Source organism: Apteryx mantelli, chromosome 15 (genome assembly GCF_036417845.1).
Source record: "Apteryx mantelli isolate bAptMan1 chromosome 15, bAptMan1.hap1, whole genome shotgun sequence".
Classification (NCBI taxonomy): Eukaryota; Metazoa; Chordata; class Aves; order Apterygiformes; family Apterygidae; genus Apteryx; species Apteryx mantelli.
The window spans coordinates 18,048,599-18,076,367 of NC_089992.1; the positions used below are offsets into that span (position 1 = coordinate 18,048,599).

The window sequence follows — 27,769 nt, forward strand, 5'->3', positions numbered from 1 at the left end:
CAGCCCACTAACAGCGAGCTCTTCATACATGCAACAAGATGAATAGATAGATAAATAATCTCTTCTCCCATTTTTTTCTTCTTGTGCAAAGGCCTTCTCCTGGAAAGAGGTATAGGCAACATTTTGAGTCCTACTTTCCCCCTACCCACAGCCTCCTTCCAGCCACTGTCACTGACTCCTGTTCATCCTACTGCTGCAACTCTTCAGCTCTCTTCCTAGAGGGCAACAGAGAAGAGAGCAGCAATCCTGTCCTGCTATGGCTTTTGGCCTTCCCCTTCTCAAGCGCTGTCAGACTCCGTGCTGTAAAGAAATAACACACAGAATCAGAAAGAAAGCATGCAAAATATTGCAAGGTCAGCTCCCACAACTATGGGAGTTGTGGGTGTGCTGTCATGCATGGCCTTGGTCCAGAAAAGACACAAGCATGGGTATGACTCTGCAGATGAATGCAGCCTCACTAACTTCAACTTCTTATCCCAGTATATGCTGACCACTATAGTACAGCGAGATCCCTCTCTAGGGCTCCAGGTCAGAAAAATACTTCTTTGCTTCACTGCATACAGGCAAGTCCACAGTGAAGGCAAAATTCCGATTACTTTATATGGAGAGTGTTTCTCTACAGGAACTGCTGGAAAATTCTTCAGATTCGGAAAATCCACTAACATGGAGAGCTAGGGCATTTTTCGCCACTCTTTTCAAAAATCATTACCTGAATTTTAGCTATTAGCGAAAAGTGTCTACAACAGTTTAGTGTGATTCAAATTGATACCAAATGTCTTCTGGTATAATTAACTGAAAGAATAAATAATAATTAAAAAAAAAATCAAACCGGGGGGGGGAGGGGGAATGGGATGACAACTGCTTTCAGTCTCCAGTGGCTTTCCATCTTGTTCCATCAATGTTCATATGCTTTAATTAATGAAAAGTACAGACGAAGTAACATAAGCCAAGGCAGGGAAACAAACAACAAAGCAACTAGGTATTCTGAACATTGAAAGTGGATTCTTTTTTCTACTCTTTTTTTTTTCATAAATCAAGGGAGAAAAAGATGATAAACTATTATGTTGGACCATTCTGCATTATGTGTCCATTATTCAGTGCTCTAGGGAAGTATGTACCAAATTTTTTAAATGATGCGGGGGAAATTAAGGCACAAAGAATTCTAAAATATCACAGTAAGACATAACAGTAAAGGCTTCAATGAGGTTACAATACTAACTGAGCATCAGCAAACTGTTTGCTTAGCTTGTATGAATTCTCTTTTCAAGGGAAGTAATCATGAAACAGCTTTGTTTGTCTGAAAGTAGACTTTGGCTTCAGAATCACTAAAAAGCCAGAAAAACTTAACATTCAGAAAGTAAGCTCACCCAAGGAAATTGTCTGCTAGTTTGCAATGCTCCAGTAAAAATACGGTACCATGTGAATAATTGCCAGCTCTAGAAAGAACGCTGTTTAAGGTATCGTAAGCTACTGCCACCACAGCTCTTTTAGCCAACTACAACTACGTCCGGTCAAAATACATTAAAAAAATGCAACATATACTGGACTTATTTCACTGCAACATTAATGCTAAATACTCCTCGAGGATTTTGCATCATTATTTACTATTTTTTTCCATCTAGTATAATATAGTATAAATATAGTATAACATAACCTTTTTTAAACTACATATTTCTGCTTCCATCCATGTGAGACGCATCACTTGAGCATTTTTATTAATACAGCTGTGCTTAGCAAAGGTTTATTTCTGTTACAAGCCGCAGTTAGTCAGTAAAGCTTCAACTCAAAGCACCTAGGCATATACCTAATTCAAACTATGCAAGTAATCCCATTGACTTTAATGGGACTTCTTATTTCCTTAGTTAGGCATGTGTTTAAGAATCAAGACCCATGTAAGTGTAATTGTGCTGTCTGGCCTGGACCCAAGTCTGGGAAAAAAAAAAAAAAAAAAGGAAATGAGCAGAATGGCGAACAAATGTTCAGTAGAGTTGCAAGGTACAGCAGCTTTCTAGGGAATGTGCACAACATCAGAAACAATTTGTTTAACTATCTTTGCAGAAAATCATAGCAATCAGGGTCAACTGGGAATCCACTTACTGAATTCCACTGAGATACTTTCAAACCTAAAATGGGTATTTGTAAGCATACTTACTCAATAAAGGTGTTGGAAAACTTAACAACTAAAAGGAAAGCTAATACTAGAGTGTGTAGGTATTTCTCCAGAGGCATTTATGCTGTTTCATGCAACTCATTCAGTTACAAAGGAACATTCTTGTCCAATGCTGCTGGGCACTGCCACTCTCCCTTCTTTGTTATGGGCTGAACTTAAAAAAAGATATTTTTATAACAACATATTTAAGTCTAAATTTGGAATAAAACTTTTTTGCTATATTCAATTGGATGTGCTTATTTAATCTAAAAATTCTGTTTTGCAGCTTTGACTTCTACAAAAATTTAACCTCTCTGGGTTTTTATTCAAAGGAGAGATTTACAAACCCTTATGTGAAGATAAATATTTTTACAAGTTTTGACAAAAAAAATGGCCATAAGTTTGTAATGTTGGATGTTAACTGTGATGCAGTCCAATGCAACGTCTCGGGTGATACAGTACTACATCCTCATATCAGGCAATAACTTAGAGCTGCATATATCAGTTTCTGCTCTGCTGGACCTACAACCAAAAAATTCACTGCCACTCCTACTTAATTTTTTTATTGATTGCAAAGTTCTCTCTCTGCTCCACAGAAACGTAAAAGGAAAACAGTCTAGATGGACTTGAAAATAAGCACATCAGATTTTTTTTCCTTGGTGAAAAGGAAAAAAATTGGGTGTCAAACTAAAGCATGTTCAGTTTGAGAATAACTATTTCATTTTAAAGCACTTGTAATAAAAAAAAAAAAAAAAAAAGAAATGAAAGGCTAACTTGAAAAGAAGATTACTGAGATACCGGTAGTGATGTCCTTTTAGTATCCCTCCAGGTCCAGAGGACACTCAATCAAGATGTAGTAACTCCAGGATCTAAGAAGACTTGCCAGAACGTTCAGATCCGTGTTCTAAAGCAGGCAGAGTTGACCTGGATGTGGGATAACTCTAAATTCCTCAGTCTTTTCCATAGGAGTTACTCCATGCTGAGGCAAAGAACAAGAAAGAGAAGGGTTCTGTAGTCTGTTATGGATATTTACCTGGAAGGTGTAACCTACTCCAAGTAGCATCAATAATTTATATAGGAAATGAAACAGCTCCTACCCTGTAGATGGATAACACCACAGCCAGTGTATAAAGCAGTACAGCTGTTGAGGTATTTTTCTCAAAGGGATGGGATATAGCTCCAAATCCCACTGAATTCACTGAAGTGTAAAAACTAAGAATTTCAACCACCTCTAAGGCTGGTCAAAAATAAAAATATTTGCAAAAATACTGTTTTTTCAATATTTTCCAGCGGAACTCCTTGAAAGGGTTGTAATAACAAAGTAACAAATTAATCTGAATTTAATATTTAATATTTACCTGCATTTAAACATTGCAGATTCCGACCTTTGAAATAGGTCAGAGTGAAATTTAAACATTTGACAGTTCAAATGACCAAACACCCAACAGGTAAGATTTTTATACCTTTCTATAAAATAGTTACCGGAAATTTTAACATGAGAAGAACAACCTACAGAAAATATTTTCTGAAGGAAGTGGTCACAAGTTGCAGTTCTACTTATACTTTGGTCAGCAAAGCTGCACTGCAGGAGAAAGTAAATAAGATGAACTCATTTTTCAACAATGACTCATCATGCAAAAATAAGCCTGAAGCTTTTCTTAAGTACTGTTTTCAATGGCTGGTTGATATCCCAGTGCAGAATTTAAAACTAACACAACTGCAAAATTAAACTCCTAATACTTTAGATTCACAAAAAGCACACCATGGTTTGCTTGTACTGGCTCCTGAATGATCCTCACAGAACTTTACAGTTTTAAATGTCTGGTACAATTGAGGCTATAAGCATTAAGAAAGATTTTGTTCAGCATAAAATTCAATATTATTGAGAATTTTAGTGGCCAATGTAAAAAAATTAGGATAAGGGAGAATATCTTCTAAAATAAGAATTTTTTTAATTAAAAATAGAGCAATAAGCATTTGAAGGATTTTATCAGTCCAGTTTTTACTTTGCCTGTTTTTCTTTTCTGCCATAGTCTCAAAACATTGATATTTACACACCTTCACAAAATAGTGTTCAGTCTCAAAAATAATCATATTTTAAAGTGGGGAAAAGAACAACAGACATGGAAACAGCACACCTCACAGGGAAGAGGCTCTGACAGCTACAGTGAAGCGCTGCATCTCCCAAATGGCTGCTCTGTTCTTTGCACTACTTTTTCTCTCAAGAAAGCCCTCTTTGTGCCTCTGTGTGTCCAAAACCTTCTCTGCTATCAAGTATTAAACAAAGTCTTTTCAAAAGTCATTAGAAAGGTTAAACAACAACAGGAAGCCCACATTTTAGAAAGTGCTGTACAGCAGAAGTCAAGCAGCTTGTAGTCTGGGTAGATCCAGCTGGTTACTTCTGCTGTTCATAAACTCCTTCGGGGCTGTTTTAACGGGTTGGAGTCAGTATCTAGCCTTGTGAACTAAGTCTTTAGCAGAACAACTGACTATGGCAGTAAAGCATACCTGAGGTGTACTTGCTCACAAAGCTTCTGCTACTTTTAAAAGCTAAGAAGCTATACTTCTACAGCACACCTGTCCCATTGCTTTCATGTTTCATTAGTGATGGAAGAAACGCTGCACAGGCAAGACAGCATTTTTGGAAAATCATTTGCAATAAGCAATGACATCCATACAGAAACTTTTATTCCAAAGATTCTGAGCTTTACCTTTCTTTGGTATATACAGTTACCACTTCATTCATCAATGAAACAACAACTTGAAGTAACAGTACACAGCAGCCTTTGAAGGCAAACACTCCATACAAAAGCTTTTGCATTTGAAAGCACAAAAAACTTTATGCATGAAGTTCAAAACCAGCCTTTATCCAAATTGCAAGAATATAAAGTGATTTTTCAATGTGGAAAAAAAAAGAAAAAGATTTTTAAGAGAATAATTTGAGAAATACCTTTTAAATTTGAACCAATTAAAAAAAAAAATCACATGCAAAACTTACATTCACACAATGAAAAGGGAAAGGAAGCTAGCCAGTCACTGAAAACCATGGTCTTAAGTGGTTTGTGTTGGGCTGACAAATTTCTGGGCAGTTTGATGCTGTTGTGGTCAAAGCCTTGGTTTCAGTTCTCACTGGAAAGACAGTGTGCCTATACCAAGCTGAAAATTTTAGCAGTGCCGCTACAGAGAAAAAAACTTATTTCCTAGTGATTCATTATCACATGGGTCCTTCTTTTCCACTAGGCCTATCAAACCATGCACCAATCTCTGCTTGCTTTGCAAGAGCTAGTAAAATTTCTGCAATCCAACAAATAAAGTTTGAAAAAATTCCCAGAATATTAATAAACTGCTCCTCTATATATCTTGCGGGATTTTTAAACGCAATACTGACACTACCAGGTGAACCTCTGTTGCTATGAAATTTATAATCAGACTACTCATGGTACGTGAACATACAGAGTGCTTGAAAAATTATTTTTAGTAAGATAAGTATCCAGCAAAAGACAAGGTGAAAAAATAAGCAGTTAATATATAACGAAAATAGAAATGGTGACATCAGAACCTAACTCATCCAATTTGATTTTGTTGCCAAAGAGAGGAATGATCGCAGAGCTCTATGGAAGGTGAAGAAAATTATATACATTTTGGTGCCTTCCTTTGTATACTATTTGCTATTGCTGCATTTAAAAGAAATGTACAAATACCACTTGCAAAACAATAAACTTTTTTAATGTCTCATTCTCCAAGAGAACTAAAATTTAAGCCCTATAAATAATTCAGATAGGGGGAAAAACTACAAAAGTAGTTCCAAGGTCCAATCTAACTTTAGTAGCTGTACAAATTCATTAGTGTCCATAACGGAGGTGAATGACCTTGGAGCAGCATGGATGTCCACTGCAAACATTCCGGAGTTCAGAAGTCATGTCTGTCACAGTGCAACTTTGTGTGGCAAAGGGGCTTAACAAACGTCAAGCATGTAAGATAAACTGCATCTGCCACATACAGTGAACTCTAAAACAAACAAATCTCACAGTAATAAAATTTATTTGTTTTCTATAGGCTGTAAAACAATATTCTTGTGCAGGTAGGATTTCCACAGGTCAAAGACTTTTTCGTCATGCCCTATTTCTTGAAACATGAACATAAATTAGAACAATCCCTTTAACATGAAGGCTTGCTTGGGTAGTAGATTTAGAGGAACTATAAGACAGCTATTTTCTGGTCTTAAGGAATGCAGATACTTAAGGCTGTTTCCATGCAGCCCACTGTACCTCGGTAAGGGTTTAAATGCTAAATATTTGGACACTAATAGAGTTCCGATGTATGTATTTTTTTCCATTCAATACAATAATAATCTGATGGAAAGATCATGTTTCCTAATAATATTCAAGGGTCACATATGGTCACCCAAATCTATAAATTGTTTCTTCCCTCCCACCAAATATTAAGATGAACGTTTTAAAATTATGCAATTATCTGCCCAAAATTGTCCAATTTGCCTGTGTTCATATTTCAAAACTTTTTATATAAGCTTTAGTGAATGTGGCATCCCTCAAACCTCTCAAGATTTCACATTACATCCCTCTCCAATTTTACTACTGAAGAAATCTTAAGACACATTTTTGTCTAAACACTTTATAAGAATACTAAATGATGCAGCAAAAACATGTACTAATGGCATAAATGTGTGAACTTTTATACAAAGAGGTAAAGATCAGCCAAGTTCTTCTTTAGCTTATGCTATATACAGCTTTTATTGGATTTCAAGAAATACAACAAAAAGATACTTAGCCTACCAACACAAACCCCAGAAAGATGTTTTGAAATGGCCGAGGTAAATTCAGACATAATAATCCTTAGTTTTAAATAGTAAAACACAGTGAAAACCCCCAAATACATTTCTACTTAATTAAAACAGCATTAAAACACATTTCATTCACAGAAAAACCCCTAGTAACACAGCACAGCAATACACAAAAAAAAAGCAGCATCCATTTGAACTTTAAAATTCTATTTACCTTCAAAAATAGAAGAACCCCTAGCTATAGGTATGTATGGTATTCTCGCATCGAGTAGCCTCACAACAAATGTTGAAGAAGTCAGGAATGTGGAATTTTTACCTCAAGATGACTCAAGTGCTAATCAGAATAGCTTAATGCAGTCCCTAAAATATAAAAATATGCCTAATCACTGGAGAGTCATGAGTCATTAAAGTCAAGCTGTAACAAACCATGGGGGGGGGGGGGGGATGACAACACATCGAAAACAATCCGCATACTGGTTTTGAATTTATGTAACTCACACTAGGCAGCAATGCTCTCTGCAAAATTTCATGCACATTTATTGTATCAAACTCAAATACATCATTCATATTTACTAATTTTTGTATAATTACTCGTAGCTCCTTCAGCCACTCACTGTTTTCTCATAGAATAATATGAAACCAAAGTCTCCTTCAGCAGAGCAACATCCAACACTCTGCTAAAAATTCATTCGCTTCCAAGGAAGCTGCTGAGAAGGAAACAGCTCACCATGCAGGGCATACCAAAAAAGAAAAATCCCTAAAACAAGAAGATTCTGTTCAAATATTATCAAATCTTTATAATGAATACTCTTACTGAAGTGACAACTTAGGAAAAACAGATCTCATGAATCTTGAGGGACCTACTGGAGAAATCAGAGGTCCAACCATCTTTTAGGCTCTCTCAAGGAGATCACCATCCCAGTCTCCATCACTGAAGTGTAGGAGTTGATTTTATCCTAAAGTAACTTTCAGCAGCAAAGCTGCTAGAAACTGCTCAATTTCCTACTGAAGTTGTTGAGATGCAGGCGTGGGTTCCCTTCTGATAACTATGTTTACTCAATTCCCCTTCCAGTTACCTCTCCTGCTGTAGGGAGCCTGTTGTTTTGGACCATGAATGCTGCTGAGAAAAATTAAAGGAACTATTCTAACATAAGATACATTTTCAAAAACTTTTTTTTTTTTAAGGAAAATTCATTTTCAGAGTAATTCTGATTATTTAGTAATAAAGAAATAAAGGCTCAAGCTAGCAACTGAAATTTAGTATGTTACCACACATCAGAGAGGCAGTAATTGTATAACCCTTCGCCCACAGCAAATGAAAGGTAATGTGAATTATCTTAAATCTTTTTAGCTGCAGCAAGGCTAGGCTATAGTACTTCTTATTTGTCATGAAGAAGTGGTACAGACACAAGTGGTTACTGTTGTTTAGCCTATCTGCAATAATGTGGTCTTACATCCAGCCCCTAAATCACTCTCCAAACCTTAGCATAACCAAGTCGATTTCAAAGCCATGTTTTCCTCAAGCAATTTGTACTGCACTGTTGCCCTAAACAAGCAAGCCACTAACAAGATTTGCAATCAGATCAGACTAACTTGATCCCAAATTCTTTCTACACATTTCCTTCTCATTCTATCCAAGCTGTATGATACTTTGAAGTCCTGTATACTTCCTCCACCAAATGCTCCTTCTTATTGGTGTCACTGCAAAACTAACATTTATGGTAGAATGGTCTAGATTAGATCCTGCTCTGGTATCATCAATAAAAACATCAACTAAGTTGCAAACAGAGAATCCCTCCTCTGCCTTAAGTCACACTTTTCCACCCTACTGAACTGGGTAAACCTATGCATGTACTAAAGAGAAAGGATCAGTGACGTAGCACTTTGCAAAACAATCTTTTCCAGCAAAGCAAGACTACACTGATTTATCATAATCAGATGGCAAAAACTGTGTTGGGGAGAAAGCATCTACTTTATGAGAACATAGATCTAACACTACAGCAGGAACTTACTCCCCTTCAAAATCATTCTTCTAAGCAATTCTTCTACTTTGCATTTTATAAGAGGTCACCGACACATCCTTGAGACATCTGTGTAAATTCACTGCACTTGTATGCAAAGATTCACATTCCTCCTCAGAAAATAGGAGACTTTAAAATGGACTAAAACAAGGAGAGGAAGGGAGAGAAAGTGCCTACATCACAGAAGTTAGAAGATTGGGAATAGCAGACTTATCTTACTTGTAACTAGTTTCTGAAGTACCTCACTAGTATTTTACAGGCATTTTTCATATTTACATAAGGAACCAAACTAATATGCACACTACTACTTCTGTCATCCTAGTTCCTTGTGTGTTCAAGAACCTCAGCAGAATAAGCTGGACTGCACATAAATAGAATCAACAACAGCCCAGTATCAGTAAACACTGGTAAATCAAACGACTTAAAAGGCCTCTGAAATTCCTAATTTCTCTAAGTCCAACATCCAGCAAATGGCAGTGATCATTAAAATTACAGGCACAGCTCTAGTATGGAAGGGAAAAAGGCAAATTCTATAAAAATACTTTGTATTTTATAAAGAAAGGAGATTTTTTGTTTTAAACTCATCTTCCTCTGCTATGAGATAGATACATACATACTTATGTTCCTAATGCCCACTACCCAGGGTTTGTTAAAACTACACACAAGCCAAACCACACTAAAATACTGCCAATGAACTATTAGGACTGACTGCCTGTGGGTACAACTTTAACCTGCTGGCCAAGTTCTCACATCATGAAATGCATTTAGGTGCCAGGTTAAGCTGTGTCGAACTACAAAGCTAACTTAACGTCATATGGCAGACACATTATTGATACATCTAAATGCACCATAATGTAAAAATCTATCAATTTTAATACATGCACTGAAGTAGATTTTTACAAGCAACTTTCAACAGATCAGGTGTCACCATTTGCTACAAACAGGAACAGAAACTTGTTCACAAGCACTTTAACTACCTCTCTGTTGAGCAAGGTATAAAACTCTTGTTCAAAGATGCCATATTTTCAGAATTCCAGGAAACCGGATTTTCCAACATCAGTAATACCAAAGATATATACTTCTACAATTGCAGGGAAGCTGTGGCCACAAAAAGGATTAAACTTATCAATAACATGCAATAACATCACATTTGTTCTGTTTTGTTCAAGTTTTATCAGCATCTCTGTCTTTAACTACTCATCGGGAAAAACCTGCTGTTACAGTAATAAAATGTTTGGGGCCCCCAAAATAAGGGAAAACAGATTAAGAAAACAATAGATTTTTTATAACAAAAGATATTTAACTCTTCTGATAGGTTTTGTGATGTCTGAACCTTTTCTGTGTGTTCACATCATACTTATTTCTCTCAGCAACCATGAAAGCTAGGAATTTACATGACTAAGCGAACAACTAAATTATCACATATTCATGTAACTCCAGGAAACAGGACCTCAAGAAAAGTCACCAAATATCATGGCATTTGTGAAGGAAAACCCCTACACACTATGTGAGCTGCCAATGTTGAGATTCCATAATTTCACTGTGAAGCCACAAGAAAGTTTGCCCAGTTTCACGTTCTGCTAGAAACTTCAATTTCAACTAAGTTTGATCAAGCTCAGTTTGATCCAGCAGTAGGCCAATGTACAATCTGTTATCTAATCTTATTAAATTTTAGAGAGTGAGGTAATACCACGTGACAAATTTTCTTTATATTGAACTTTTGTGTTTGATTAAACCCTTACAGGAAAACTTAAGCAGTATGAAATTTGAACTGAGGGGAATTCTGCACAGACTCCTGTGAAAGTAAACCACGTCTTGTAAACATGAGCTTCTGCATCAAAATTGAGACTCTAGGTCTCAGCAAAGGATTATGACTCACATTCTTGTTTTCCCTGAGAATATTCTTTCACACATTTGTCCTGCTCAAGGGTAACGCACTGTACTTCCTGTAGACCAATGGAGACTGTGGTGAAAACAGACAAAAAGAAAGCTTGCTACAATGAAGTGCTGCACTTTCCCATTTATCCATTAATTCCATTAATCCAGTCTCTAAGCACATTTCACGACTCTAGGTCCCACAAATTATACTTATCCTATAAAACAAGGAATGGTCACACTACTCCTGTTTTAGAGTCAAAGAACCTAGACATAACAAGTATGTTTGTGACAAAGACGTGTCATGTATAACATACAAGAACTGGCTCCAATGTAAGCTACCAGAAGGAGGGGAGTCACAGTACTGCTGGGCTCTGCTTTTGTTAAAAATTTTGGTTCTTAACAAGGCTATTGAAGCCTGACAAAGAGCCTTTAACTCCAGTCTGCACATTCAGCACGCACTCAGGTATCCTTACACAGTACTCTCTTAGCCGTAACCAAAGAGTGAAATATCCAAGGCCACACAAGAGATCTACAGCAGAACAGCCCTGCTAGTTTTGCTGGAACAGGGACCTGAAGCCAGGCTAGCTCTTTGGGGCAGAGGACCAGCCACTATACGCAGTTTGGTCATTTCAGCCCTCCATTAGGTGTTCATACAGCTTTAACTGCTGGTTTTCAAGTGCCTCTCCTTTTACAGGTATCCAACAACAGACTTAATGCCCTTCTGTGTTCCTAATACAATAGTACCTTTTTTGTGGTTTTTACTTAACATTCAACACAATAAGGCAAACTAAGCTTATTTTAAGGGCAGCTCCTTAACTGCTTTGTATATGTGAGAGCGTGTGTGTACAAAAATATATACACAAACTAATGTTTATGCATCTTCCTCCCAAAAAACTTACTTCATGTGACAAACTGGTCCAAAGTTTATCAAACTTGTAATTTGTGCTTTAATAAAAAAATGCCTAAAAACATACTGGACCCTTTCCAGGCTCTCAAGTAATACTGTAATATAGTTAAATGAAAACAAAGCTTAAATACTTAATTTCCTGAGAGACCAGAAAAATTTCTGAGGTTGTTGTTCCAGTTTCTTGACTAAATAATACATATTTTGGAATCTTCTGTTACAGTTCTTATGAGTATTTCCAAATTAAAGGCATAATTTTGAATAAAACTGACAAGCAATACATTTCTTTGTAAGAAAACACCTATTTCACTTCATAATTTGTAGTATAACTCTGTTGCTTAATGTCAAAGTTTGCTCCCAAAAAACACCAAAATGAAATTAAGACTCGCTATTTGGTTCCTTAGTTTAAAAAAATGAAAACTTAGCTCAGACAGCATCTTGCTGCACCACCATCACCTTTTTTTAAATATATACTTTTTTTTTCTTTGAGACTTCTGTTATTGTCTCCTGATATTATATCACAATTCCTTTCTGGACTAAAAATGAGAGAAAATTCTGTTTAGCCTGTCCAGATACACTGAAGCTTTAGTAAAATACTGCATTTGATGTGCCACATTAACAACTTCTTGAAATTCAGCCCCAATGTAGTGAACCAAAAATTCCCAGGGTGTCTAAAACAGAAATTATGTACATTTCAAATGTACTCATGCTCCCTCTCCTCACACTTTACACAGCCCTAGTATCTTATGTATTTGCACAATGGCCTCTCTCCCTTCATGTCCCCATCTGCCCAGTGGACATTTCTTTCTGCTGATCTGCAAATCTGCTTCCCATAGCATACATGCTGGTTAAGTGAGGTGCACAGTGCGCTGGTGCACTGCAGCGCAAATGAACCTTCCAGCAGAGCTACGCGCTCCAGGGAGCTCTGGCAGAACATGTCCTCCTTCCAGAGCCATGGCCCCTCTAAACTACCTGGCCAGTCACATCCAGAAGAAACCCCTCTCACATGATCTAACACATCCAAATACTTGCTCTCTTTCACAGGATCTGAAGAAGCGGAGTCTCACATGTTGGGCTTCTGGAAATCTGAGAAGTCTGTGGTGTTTTCACACCAAAAAATGGATGGCATCATCCTCAACACTCATTCACTCCCCTCTGCCCCACTCCCCTTTGTACTAACTTAGGGTAGTCTTGCAGGAGTACACGCTCCAAGAGCGGGAGTACATGCTCCAAGGCCCCTGCAGACCAAACCACACTAACAGACCCTCCGCAAGCAAGCAGACAAAGCACATTATCAAAGTTGAATCGCCACAAAATGCGTCATACCATATCAAGCCTGTGCTGATACTGTAAAGCTGAGAAGTGTTCGGGGTTTTTTGTTTGTTTTTGTTTTGTTTTGGTCTTTTGCTATGTTTATCATAACAAGGTCATTTGTAATTGTTTGCAGTGATAGCTGCATGCCTTACCATAGTATAAATATATCAGACTAATTTTTAGGAATATTTTCTCACTTTTTATTATTATTGGGTTTTTTTATTCTGTGCTATTCTCGCACAAAATTTATACAGTCCAATCCTGAACAAACTGATATATCACAGCTTCTACTGACATAAATACAATTCATAAGCAAAAATACCACTTTCTCTATTGGGGTCTACTGACAATGTCTAGTTTCAGGCATCTAATTAAGGTCTTAGGGTATCCCTATATATTCAGCAGGGAGAAAGACATCTAGTTTAAATGATCCATACGCCCTTTTGAGAATCCTACCATAATTATAGCAATCAGCTGCTGAAAGTCTGAATAATTCCAAACACTCTAGCACAATAAACATAATCCAGTGAATCACAGACAAAAATTCTGCAACTAGAAAGACAGATCAAAATTATTCTATGGTATAACTGCAAAGTTTTGACCCACGCAGAGTAACAAGAATGAATATATATAAAACCAGTCTTCTTAACAGCTTTCTCCCCATTGCTTGTCCAGGTGTTAAACAGATCCCTTGCATCTGAGTTGCAGAACAGTATTTCTGTTGCAGCCCTCCTTGTTTCTATGCAATAAAATTTAAATGACTTTGTTTCCTTTTGCCATTTAACCTCTGAAGAAGGGTCTCACACTAGCTACGATTCTCTTTTACAATCACTTTCCTGCCTCCTCCGAATGAATTTCAACTGGTTGCATTTTTTTTGTACATTTTTTCTTTGAACTGCTGTGCTTTGTTCACTCTGATTTAATGTAATATGAAACAGATTTGGTTCTCTTGTTTACTTAAAAGGTGTCAACCATAAATTAGTAATTCCTGAATTAGAGGCATTACATGAATCACTTCACCTCAAACGCAGTATACAGTTTTTCATCAGTTTGCCTCCTTTGTGAATGCAGTACCATTATACAAGCTATCTTATTACAAACAGTCACAGCCTGTTTAGAGTATGCCCACCAATATTCTGGAAAAGAACTGTGAAAGAGGAATGGTTTTGAGTTCATGTTTATTTTGTATTTTTACCCACACATTTCTTCTTGTCTGAACTGAATTCACACATCATGGCAGAACACTAACAGAGCAGAAGCAAGACCACTGATCAGGGGCTCATACTTGTTTATGAACAATAGTGTGAAGGGACTAGTATGTTACTGAAGCTTTCTTAATAAAGCACTCCCAGACAATGTCCTTTGGTAGCATTTATATTGTCCTTTCAGAGTACATTCAAAAGATTTCACAGGATTTTATCTTGTTTCTTTAAAAGCGTGTTTGGTGCAGAACATGACTCTACTGGGAGGATTACTAAACTGGCATGCCCTGCTGTTTGTACTATGTACTCAAAACAATTGTGTTTATCTCTCTTACCTCCTACCTAGCAAATTCTGCCAGTTGTACGCCTCAGAACTACACATTTAAAATTACTAACATATCAACAGCTCCAAGCAAGAAGAGAAGCTTCAAATAAGAAAGTCAAACTAAGGAACTAGCATAAAAAGAGCTAACATATGGTCCAAAGAAGACTAACAGAAAAAAACTGACGGGCAGGAAATTATAAAGAACATTAGATCATTCTTCAGACTAGAATCACCAATTGTTTTGGGAGCAAAAGTAGAAGAGTGAATATACTCAATACTAGATCCAGGGAAAGTCAGCAGTCCCCAAAAGTTATCATTTGAGTATTCCACCCTGGGGAACACTGTCAAGGTAACAAGACATTTTCACTTGCAGCCTGATATATATTGATCTGTTTAATCGGGGGGAAAAAAAAAAAAAAAAACAGGGCCTTACAAAATACAGTATTTTTATTTTCTATTCCATGAGGATCTCCAGCATTTTTGAAAAAATATATATTTTTTTAAGTTCTGATTTTAAAGAGATGTATTATTTCGAAGCTAGTGAAGAGGGGTAAATATCTTAAATGTAGTAAGACTGCCTAATGATGTCACTTACTCACTAGAGATAACATTTGGTTTCAGAACTACTCTTACAGTGTCACCGACAAGTCGGCTCAAAGCTGATATTCATTTTCTAACACTGTTATCAAGTATTAAGATGAACGTGTATTGCATGAGCAAGAATTACATTTTGCCTTTTTTGAAAGACATCTGAAACCGCAAAATCACTCTTAAAAAGAACTGGAGAAGTAAGTACAAATTAAGAGTCACACACAACCCTTACCTCCCTACACCTCCAGGTGCTTCAGAAAGGCAGATTAAATATTAATGTCCACAGGATAGAAAACAGAGGCACAGATAGAAGCACAGGGGTAATTAAGATTTGGAGTAGCCAATCTGTCGGAAACTTCTGCATTTATTTTTGTTCCAAACGAAACTAAAATATTTTCTAAACATTATGTTATGCAGAACATTTCAAAGCAATTTAAAAGCATTTTAGAATGTAGAAATTTTGAACAATTTTACAAAAATAGTTTTCAAACATTACAGAATGTTATAATTTCATTTTTTTTTACATTATTTCATAACATTCCAGCAATAAAGTGTGATGCAATATGAACCAGAAAAAATACTGAAACTTTTCTCCTTTTATATGGAAGCTGTTTCCTCTTTGCCTTATAAGAATAGTTACCTGAGATAATTTGATCTAAAAGTAGTAAGATGCTTCATTCAATTTTAAGCATCAGTTACCCTTAATTATACACTCTATTGATATGCCATGGAACTTAAAATCATAAACAAAATTCTACACAGTCTTTTAATTTTTGGATTAAGACTTTTTCAAGATGGAGATTTTACATCAGGTATTTGACACAGGAATTTTTATCACTTAATGAAGATGTTTAATTAGGTTTTTTCTAACACAAATATTTTAACTTTTTTTCCCCCCAGAAGTTCTGGTGAAGAGATTTTAAACACACATTCATGATATTTTTCTCCACTACCTGGAGCCGCAAGCCGAATTTTAATGTTATTGAACTACATCATGTCTTTTCACAAGTCCCTTGTTAGGCTGTAGCTCAATGAAACAGTAAAATCTCGCTCTGGAGTTCCACATGTTGGAGCAAAAACTTTTGTGTCCACATACTATGACATACAAATCTTACATAAATTTATTCATTGTTTAAATTTCTTCAAAATTTTTGTGCCTAAGTTTATATCGGTTGGTTTTATGCCACATCTGTACTGTACTAACTTAAACTGAATCAAATAGTTTGCATGAAACTGAAAAAAAAAAATCACAGTACTAGCATAAACGTATCATATGGTCTAGATAAATATATTAAATGCCACTATAAGCCATGTCTGATCCAGATCAAATCTGTACTAGTGGGTGATACATAACTATACTAAAAATTGCAGAACTCTACATTCAGATATCAGCTTCACTAAAGAGCTAGGGAACTCCATCCTTTGCATTATAAGTTCTTTCTTAGGACAAGAAGAAATACAAGGGGAGAAGTAGGAATATATATATATAGATAGATCTAGTGCTTACACTTTTTGCTTGGGCTGAACTAACCTGAAGGTTTTGCTGTTCAAGACTTCCCATCATCAGATTTTGCATCAGTTTTATTTCACTTCAAACATAATAAAGTTAGCCTTTCAATAACTTTTGCACACAGTAATTGTACTTGTTGTATATTAGCTACCAAAAGCAACTTATATTAGGTCATGGCCAAAGACAATATGCCAAAAATGTTATAGTGTTGTTTTATAACTGCACAAAGGCAGAATGGCTATGGGATGCTATGTGAAACCAACACTTTTTGGACAGCGAGGTCAAAAAACCTCACAGAGGCTCACTTACTCTCTGTAAAACAGAAAATTATGTGAACAAAGGAAAAGGGTGGCAAAAGGAGGTGTTTCTTTGCTCCCAGAAACCTGTTTCCTCCATTAACATCTTAAGGCCAAGCAGGTGTTTCCCAAAGCAATGCTTGGCATTAGCAAGTCATCATGAAGAGAAACAATGAAGAGTCACACTTCCAACAGCCAAGAAATCATAATGGTGTACATGAAAAGGCAAAGAGAGGAAGAACACATTCTACTGTAATTTTATGTATTTTTCCCCTTTTGTGGTTATTTTGAAAATTAACCCTTTTTCCTGAAATAAAAAGCCTCCAACAGAAGCTCCATATATAATAAGAACAAAATTAAATAAGGATCTGACAATAATGTTGATTAGGCAAATTGTCATTCTCTGAACACATCCTACCTACTCCTTGAAATGGTCTTAATCAGGTTAATGTTAAATACCGATGGCCAGAATGCGCCACTGAGGCAAAGCCAGTGTTTCAGTTCCTGGGATTCCTCAGGCTGTTTCCCAAAGCCTTTGCATCTCAAGACATACAGCTTTACAAAGCTCCTGTGTAGTGGAGAATACACCCCACTCTTCTGAGCAATCCAGCAAGATAAACAAATGGCCACTGGCATTTTCTGTAATTTGGATGAAGGACAGATGTGGATATCCACGTGTCCTTGCTCCTACATTATTAATCCACGTATTAGGTTATTCCTCAGGTTATTATTGATAAAAATAAACATTGTAATCCCTAAGGAACAAGAAGACGACCTTCACAGAACCTAGCACTGAACAGATTGTTTGCCCCAAAGAACCTACAAACTAAACAGAAGAGGACAGAGAACAGACTAAAATCTGGCTCCAACTTTTAAAAAGCATGCCAAAAACATGGGCCTAGGACCCCTTTCTTTAGTATAGGGAATCAACAGTACACAAGTGAGTTGAGTTTCCTACAGAAAACAGACTCTTTACCTTATGAAAATCACCATTCAAAGCCTTCTATGGCTAGTCTATATTCCAACACTTCTGAGTTATGAGAATAACCCGAACCTATGAGAACTACACAGTTCTCAGTTCTGGCCTGTTACTCTGATAACGCAGTCATTAAGAGTTCCCTAATCTACAGTTACAGTGCAGTTTATAGTTCTGCTAACTGGACACTAGTGCATGTCAGCAGAGTTGCAGATGGGAGCTCCTTGCCTAATCATGTTTTTATATGATGCAGCTGTGCCTTGTTTGGCTACGCTTTCTGTAGTTGGCTGAGATACTTCCCTATGAAGTTTGCAAGGGTTTCAACACAATGTAAATTATTTTTTTTCTTAAAAGGCAAGTAAAGTTTCTACTGCTAGTCATTTTGCTAGTAAGGTTACTTACTGTGTGCATCATAAAACTGCTCAGATGTTTTCAGTTCAGACAACTTCAGAAGTTAACTGGAAGATAAAAATAAACTACAATGCAAGAGAAAGTGTAATATAAAAATGAGGAGAGAGAAAAAACACCTGTTTCAGATAGTTTTAAGATATCTCTATAATTCCTACCCAAACTGAATCGCAGGTGAACAGCTAAGCAATACTCTTGTAAAGTGCGCCACTATGTGGTTAACCAGCATCTCCACAAAGCAATTGTCATTTGCTTCACAGCTCCAGAACCACCTCTTCATTGTCTCCAAAATTATAATGAATCAGTGCTTATAGCTATAGCATCTAGTGTCCTAGATGTGTGGAAAGAATATATATATATATATGCAACGTATTTCTCCATAGGTGCATACAGTAAGCTACAGTCAAGGCCAAAATAATTAACAGCATTCTTTCCTCACACTTTTATTTATTAATAATCTCTCAGTATTCCACTAACATTGTTCTTCTGAACTTAAAAGTTACTGAGGAGGACTCACCCTGCTGGCTTCAGGAGAAGAGGAAAAGAACACATCAACTTAAAAATACGGGGGGGGGGGGGGGGGGGGGGGGGAACCACCAAAACACCATACCTACTTCTGCCTGACTGGCAAGTTGAAGAAGCCTATTCACAGACATTTTCAAACTTAAAAGCACTGTGAAACTTTAGAGCAATAAGAGAGCGACAGCAAAAGCATTATCAAAATAAGGCATATATTGTAATACTGAAAATGTGTCTAGGGCATATATATTAGCAACAAGCTACTGTGACACCAAATATCAATTCTGAAATAAAAAGTGAAATTCAGTACAGCCATAATTGAAATAGTCCAATCACTTTCCAAAATTCATCAGAAAGAACACTGTTCAAGTGTGTAGAAAAACAATTTTATACAAAAATAATGAAACTGATTAAGATTACTGCTGTAGTTCTTGCTTCTGTATAGGCAGAACATCATCAAGTTCTTCTTATTTTGTCTAGAGTTATTTTAAAATTATTTAATTGCTTTTAAAAATGATTTCATTAGAATTCAAAGTCTAGTCTAAATCAGGAAGTACATAATCATTTTGATGAATGAATAGCATGTTTGTAGTACTTACAATATTGGCTGTATGGCCGTTACTGGAACATCGGAGAAAAATAAGAATGTAGCAAAACAATAAACAAATTGGAATATTTCATCATAAGCACATACACTTAAGTTTAGTTACAGGCCTACGCACAAAAAAACAAGCGTTAAGATCTCACCTCTCGTACCAGACAAGCTACAAGGTTTGTGTTTCCAATTTCGGGGCCAGATGAACCAGAGAACAGCAGACAGTGAAAGAAAGTCAGTCTCTGGAAGTTAGGAAATGGCTGCTGATAGGTTCAGAGGTACTCAAAAAGATACTGCTGCTCCTGCCTTCCTGCATGACTTCCTCTAATGGCCACAAAAGAGGGCCAGGCTTTGGAAAGGACTTTTGTACATACTGCTGCTTTAAAACCCTCCTTCATTATACATGGTTTATCTTTACTGCTAAGGTTAAACAACACTTCAGTTTTAAAAGGCCATTGTATCTGATATTGATCAACAACTCAGAGAAAACTAATAGTAATGTATTAAACATTCTGGTTAAGACACAGCTGTTTTGACAAAAAACACGTGTCACAGGGAAGCATGTCAAAGGAGACCCAATTTAAGTGTGTAAGAAGTAAGATGATTTTATTCCAGGAGAACGAAAGCATGGGATACAGGACCTCAAAAAGGAAGAAGAGCTGTAGGATCAGAAAGTTCCAGACTGTTGTACAATTGTGACAATCTTATTTCAGAACCGTAAAGAAACAACAGATTTCAAGCAATATTTGGAAATGCCAAAGTCTTTCACATATCAATTCAGAATCGATTAAAAACAAGGTGTGTTCATAGGACACTCAATAGCAGAGCCAGAAAAATATTTAGATAATCTTGTCTTCCTGTCAGAGTATTGCAGTGCAGTCCCAGGAGTAAGAAGTTCTCCCTCTTCAGTGGAATAAGAACAGAAGCCTTTATAGCTAAATTCAAAATTACTGGAAACAAAGGTATAGTTTTTCTCCTCAGCAATGCATTAATTGCATGAAGTCTTTCTAAAAGAAAGGTCACTGGACAAAACTTACGTTTAATGAATCTTCAGTATAACGGCTATGACTGCATTTTGTGTAACCGGAATCTCTAATTAAATTGAAGTTAACTGTGGTTGCCTCATGATCCGAATCCTTAAAAAGCAAGAAACACCTTACTTTCTACACATATAATCTTTATTTCAGATGAAAGTAAACATGACTCTCTATGGCATTCTTTACCCTATTTCTCACTTCATAATTTTTATTATTCTTATTATAGCATGATTTTCCATCTGTCATTTCAAAGATTAGGTAAACTCAAAATACTAACCAGACAACACACATAGGGACAAAATGGACTATTTTTTTAACAGAAGTCTTTTATTCTTGCTTTGGTAATGCAGTAAGATGTCCAACAGAGGGTGACAGAGACCACAAATTCCTTTAGACAACTTAAATACCTGATTTAAAACAAAACAGAACACTAACATAGAGTTAAGGAAAAGCTACCTATTGCCGCTAAAATTTGAATAAGCTTTGCTACTGGGGAGACATTTTCACTGTTAAGCGTAAATGCTGACAATTTCTCAGAGAAATACTCAGATGCATTAGATAGTACAAAACATAAATCAGTTGGTTCTCTAATTATTATATCCTTCAGCTACATCCCTGTTCACTCTACAGTGTGTAGACTGTTTAATCACTATTAAATATAATTTAAGAAACTTTTGTACTTCCTAAGTGAAATACAAAATCTCCAGTCCAAGGAAACAGGCAATATGTGTCACCAGTTTCACCAGAGAGTTTGCACCGGTGTGTCCACACATGTAACCAGGATGTCCACATATGATTTATCCCTATTTTGAAAGACGCTGAGCATCTGCAATAAGAGGCTGATCATTTGCCAAACTGTCAGATTTATGAAAAATACTAACCTTTTCATTCAAAGTATACTACTTTCTTATAACAACCAGTGCAAGGACTGAACACCACATAATGCAACAATATTCTCCCCTTGTCTAAAATAAATCCAAAGATCTTTCTGAGCAGCTCACATGCAGAGTTACATTTGTGGGCTACAGCAAGATTTTCCCTATATGCACTAAAGGGAAACAATAGGCATTTTAGCATTAGGTAACGTATTTGGATTATTTTATTCATCCCCCTTTTATTTTCCCTATTTCTACCAACGCTGGCATGCACATGGGAGGAAACTAGTTCTGGAAAATTATATATCTGGACCACAAGGCCATCTTTACAATTTTTAAATTTTGATATTTTATAGAGATTCTCCAGGTGCTTTTTGAGAGATGAAAGCCTTCTATCTTATTTAAATATACCAAATACATTAAACGAAACACTCCTTCATAGTTTGCAGAGGAAAGCTATAAAATGTTGACCCGAAAAATACAGCTTATACAAAAATGATGTGTTTATAAGGAGGTTGAGTTGCTTTTTTTTGATAGTTTTCTAAAAGCAATACCAATATAGGCACTTTCTTTCCAGTTTCCATATGTATTGCAAATAAAGAATCAAACTGCCATACTTTATTCTCTTATAAACTTTATTTTAGAAGAGACTTGCTCGTTACTAATACTAAATCTCACCTTTCATGACTGTTCTAGAACAAGTTGTAACGTAACTTCCCCCAACCCTCTGTAACCCAAACTGTAAAACCACATACTTCAAGGGACATACTTAAGTGCTGGCAGGATGGACATCAACAACTCTTCCAGTTACTGGCAAAACAGGGACAAAGCCTATGACACCTTTCACCCAGGTAAAACGCATCTAAAAAGAGTCATACCTACCCAGACTGACATTTTCTGGAGTATCTTGCACCATTGCTGAAGAAACCTACAACGGGCCACCAAGAGAGACAAGGACAAGGCATAAACTCCTCAAGCAGGACGAAGCAGAAGAGAATTGTGAACCACACACTTACAGTACTGACCAAATACATATAAACAACAAATGCTTCTACAGCTTCTCCCCTCTGATCACCCTGTAGCTTTGTTCTCATTTTTCTGGAATCTCTTAGAGACTTCAGTCACAATACAGTCTTAACACAGTAACACACAAAACAGTAATCAAGACCTGCAATATTAACTAGTTTTCAATGACAGGCTAATGTTATACCTCTGACTTATGTCCCAGCAAAGCTACTAAAAAGTTAACCTTTATTTACTCTTTAGCAAGTAACAGTCTCACCACTAAACAAACCAACAATCACACCCTAGTCATACAGATCTTACCAATGTTTGTTACAAAATACAACAAGGAATCACTCTGACACATATACAATAACACCACAGAACAACTGCATTTATAAAATGAAGGTAGTGGTAAGTGAATTCACAAATACGCTCAGATTGAATGTTATTAAATGAAAGCAAATTGTTGCATCTAAATAAGCCCATATGAACATTGCCAGCTGGGGATTCTGCGTGGCAAGATACATTTGGACAGCCAGAAAACTAAAAAGCATACGGGGAAGGGTGCTAATGATTTCCCTCATTAGCAACTGGAAAGGCCAGAAGTTGAATCATGATCTGTATATCCCTGAAGTCTTGGCTTTGTAACTAACTTGTCTTAATCGTGGTAGTCTCTTGACAGCAGCAGATAATGATATGTAAACACTTCAAAGGAACGTTGTGATCAGTGAAGTTACTCCAGACTTGCCGCGAGATGAAACTGAAGCTGATCCCAAATCTTTTCAGACCACTTAAGCAGAAATTCATGGATTTTTTTTTAAAACTTACAGAAAGATGCATAATAAAATATTAATAAGAAGCAACCTGACAAAAAACAATAATTACTTCCATCTTCTTTAAATTTCACCTGCTTTCCTCAATGCAATCCTTATGAGAATAAACTTTTGAGAACTCACCTTTCAATAATTTGTGTTAAAAGTCATGAACCTAGGAAAAAAATGTAACAAGTCAAGAAATATAAACTACTCTAGCTACTGCAGGAAGACAAATAACAACAGTCCACGGGGAGGGGGGAACACACCACCACTACAGAACTCTTTATGTAGTCCTCTAAGCACAAAGCTTTCTTCTGTCTTGTGTTGTACCCATGATTTAGTTGTGTTCAGCTGTAAAAAGGTGAAAGGACTAGATCCTGCCACTATTTTTCATAATGAGTAGTATTCTCCAGTGTCACAGTTAATTACAATGAAAGAACTTGCCCTAGATTAGTAACTATTGTGGATTACAATACAGTAGCAGTTGATGTTCCAAAATTCTAATCCCCTCTAACAGAAGCCCTATTAACATAGGCAGAGTGAGAAATTTGGTCCACTGTGTGCCAGATCTATAAATAAAACACTTATTTTCTTTCACAGACCTTGTAAAGAAGCTAATTGGTTGATCTCTTCAAGTCTAACACCCTTGTTACAGTTTAAACTTGAGAATTTACATACCACTACCACCCAAAGGCCAGTAAATACAGCGCAACATAGACATGAACCTTAAAGAAAATATTTGTGTAACTTTCAAGCACCATAATTTTTTGGCAAGAATTCTTCATACCTTTCAGCTTCATTCCAAACCCGTTTCTTATAATCCAAACAGCTTTTGTAAGAGGACAGAACTTTACTTCTATGCTGAAAATAACCAGCACCTAAAAGCAGCTGTGCTTCTTCAAACCAATCTATAGTACTTGAGAGCTAAACAGCAGCAGAAGGTTGTTTCTACCTACTTTATCATCACATATATTAAACAACATGAGATGAGCTTGTTTGCTACCATATTAAAAGAGTCAAAAACCTATACATGATTTTCACCGTATGATATTTGTATCTGTTCAGAAAGCAATCCAGAATCAAAAAAATGGTGGTGATTACATTCTTCTTTGCTACACTATAGAGAGGTCAGCTCAGTGAGACCAGGAGGAGCCCAGTCTCCTCACCTGGGAGCTGGTAACAGAAAGTTGAGAAGGAATACAATAAAGACTGGACTTGCAATTTTTCTTTCTTAACAAGAAGCAAAGAACCAAATACAGTCTTGTTCTCAAGCCTTATGAAATTCTGCAGGTCCAAGTGACAAGATGGACCTGCTGCCTACACTGACTTCTTGAGGCTCAAACACCAAAAATGCAACTAGCAACAACACAATTAGGAATAAAATAAGCACAAACTAACAAAATGTATACCTGCATGGGGGAGGAGAAAGAAATAGGACAGATACACAAAATAATGAAAAAGAAACATCATCTGTAACACATTTTTGAACAGTATTTTTTCCACTATTAAAATAGAAGGACAGAACTGCACAATAGCTTAGGCTATATGCTTCATAATATACATAGGAATTCAAGTACTCCTCTTTCTAGTTAAAGCAACACAATTCAGTATTTTGAAATATGTACAGTCTAATGTGCAGTAGATTTAATAAAAATAATGGTAAACTATATACTACATCATGATATAATTATAATGCAGTTAACACATGTTCTGACTAAAGAATACTAAATGATCATACTGAATCACTGTCCTCTGCATTTTTCCCAAAGATAGGCAAAGGCAGATGCAAAGAGATGTTCATGCTAAAGCAATTAGAAAATATTTTAATAGATTCAGAATCTTTCCAGAAGTTGAAAACAGTAAAAGGAAAGGGCTTTACTAGCAAAAAATTAAGATGGGAGTTGGATTAGAAACGTAAAAATAGGTTTAAAATAAATTTTCTCAGGGAAAAAAACAAAACAAAAAACAAACAAAAAGAAACAAAACAAGAGAGCCCACATTTACACAAATGCATACAGAAAAATCACACTCAATTTAGGATATACTCCTAGGGCTCAAACATAATGTGAGCTAGGCAGATGCACAATTTCACCTATTGTGAATCAAGAACTGAGTTTCTTTATGTTGTGGACTTGCACAACAAAAGGTGTAAGCATTTATGAACTGAATCTCATGTTTTGCATTATAAATCACTTAAACACATATACATCAGAATTAAATAACTGTATTAACCTCCAAATGTTTGCACAAGACTTTTTCTTTTCTAATCCTACAATGTTTAGGTTACACTCTAAATTACTAAAGAAAGGATTCAGCATTATGCAATTTCTTTGTTGTAACTTATCTGATGTCACCTGGCAAACAAAACATATTCTATCCTACTAGTGCACTAAATCAAACATGAATTCTATGATTTTTTTTTCTTGACAACATGAATGTTATGACATTAAGATTTATTAATCCATTAAAAACCTTTTCAGCTAAATCAGTTAAAATGCATTTGTAAAGAAATCACTGATGTGCATTTGAGAAATAAGATTCGCAACTAAATCTTTAAATAAAACAGGGAGTATCACCTATTAAGTCAAGAAACAATATATTTATACTGAAAGAAATAAAACCTAGTTATGTAAGCCTCAAATTGTCCAAGAGATCTGCTGCAGTTAAAAATCCAAATATCCATGCTATTACTATGTGAACTTACATTTGTAATACTACCTTGGAAATTCATGGTAGCTATTTCCATAATTTTCAACTTTTGATATGTCCAAAAACTAAAATACGACTAGTCATAGGAGGCATTTCAGCAGCGTAGCAGCAGGAAGTGAAAGTGAGAAATAAAGAATAGAGTAGAATGAAACAAAAAATATTGGGCTTAAAAGAAAGGAAAAGGAAAGTAAAACAAAGTTCCTCATCATTCTGGAAAGACAGCATTCTCGTTTGGACTAAAATTTAAAGTGAACCTAATCTGAGTCATCATGTAGAACGTTCCCATTTGATCTTCTCCTATAGAAGTATCAATAAAATACGCGCTCAGCTGAAAAATCACCTTACAATTTTACTGAGATTACACTCATGAGTAGGGAGTGCATGGTTACAAATCAGAAGAATCAATCATCAGAAGTCAGAAAATATGTTTGTCTAATTAAAGTTCCTCTTTAAGGAAAAAAAAAATACAAACCTTTTAGTATTTTAGCTAAAGGTGTGTATATACTTACTGCATATCCCACAACAATATTTTGCAGTAACGCATACACTTACATGGTTAAGACCGACCAGACAAGAACAAAAACTAGGGAGATTTGTTTTTTATTTAAAATAGTGCTTTCTATATCAAAGCATCTTTGAGCACAATTCAGCTTAAACAGTGTTCTGTACTCTTCTCCCAAAGCAATTCAATGTTCAACGTTACTTCTGCATTATGGAGACTTACTCAACTCTCTAACTTTTCCCAGCTTACTCTTTAATTCTACTTTGCTATAGCAAGAACCACCACAAAGTGCACAAAATAAAGATCATCTTTATCTGTTTTATCTTGGCTTTCTCACAATAATTTTATTGCTTCTAAGGTACTGAGCACCACTACAAAACTGGTCCTACTTAAACTCTTTAGTAATGATATATTACACCAGTTAACTGAACATTAACTGAGCATTGCTGAGGAGCAGTTTAAACAGATACACAGAGACACTGATTCTTAGGACCATTTAAAAACTAAAAACCCCACAAATCTTTAACCTTAAGAAGGCTAAAGAGACATCTTACTGCTGTCTACATCTAATCAGACAGCACAAAGCAGATGGAGCCAGATCCTTCTTGAAGGTGTGCAGTGGTAGGTCAACAGAAGATGGACGCAATACAGGAAATTTCAATTGCATGAGGAAAAAAAGTCTTCATCATGACTATGCTCAAACACAGGAACAGATTCAAAACCCAACCTGAACAAGATCTCTCCAATATAGCTGCCCCTGCTTTGAGGAGGGTGATGAACAACAAGACCTCCAACAAGTCCTTTACAACCTGAATTCTTCTACAGTTCTATGAATCCCAGGTTATATATTCACAGTGAGGATTTTAAATACATCCCAGGTTAATTACACTTTATTTACATGCAGCTTTGGAAAGTAGCGTTCTGTACAGGTAATCTGTGATTTTCAAAACTCAGAACAATATTCCTATTAGGCTGCAGAACACCACCTTTGCTTTCTATCCCAGAGCTCCAATACAAAAGTATCAGCATATATTTTTTATATGCATGTTACTGGGAAAATATAACAGCTGGAATACTAAACTTATTTTTCAGTTTTCTGAGTCATAGATCAGAACTGTAATTAAAACAATTTTCTGGCCTTTTCTGAATCAGTTTGAGATCAAGGGAGCCTTTAAAGAATAATCAGCTTCACACAGATCTATCATCTACAAAGAAACTCAAAGCTATGGCTTTGCTTGCATTGCTAAGAAATTCAGAACAGAAATATACATGGTGTTGTCCAGATGTGCACAAGTAAGAGGAATCTGGACACATAGAAGAAAAAGTTGTATTCATAA

General features: G+C 36.1%; 1 protein-coding gene across 1 annotated transcript in view; it reads right to left on the minus strand.

Moving 5' to 3' along the window:
• Positions 1–27,769, minus strand: part of THSD4 (thrombospondin type 1 domain containing 4) — a 414,956-nt gene that overhangs the window by 221,625 nt on the left and 165,562 nt on the right. The window lies entirely within an intron of this gene.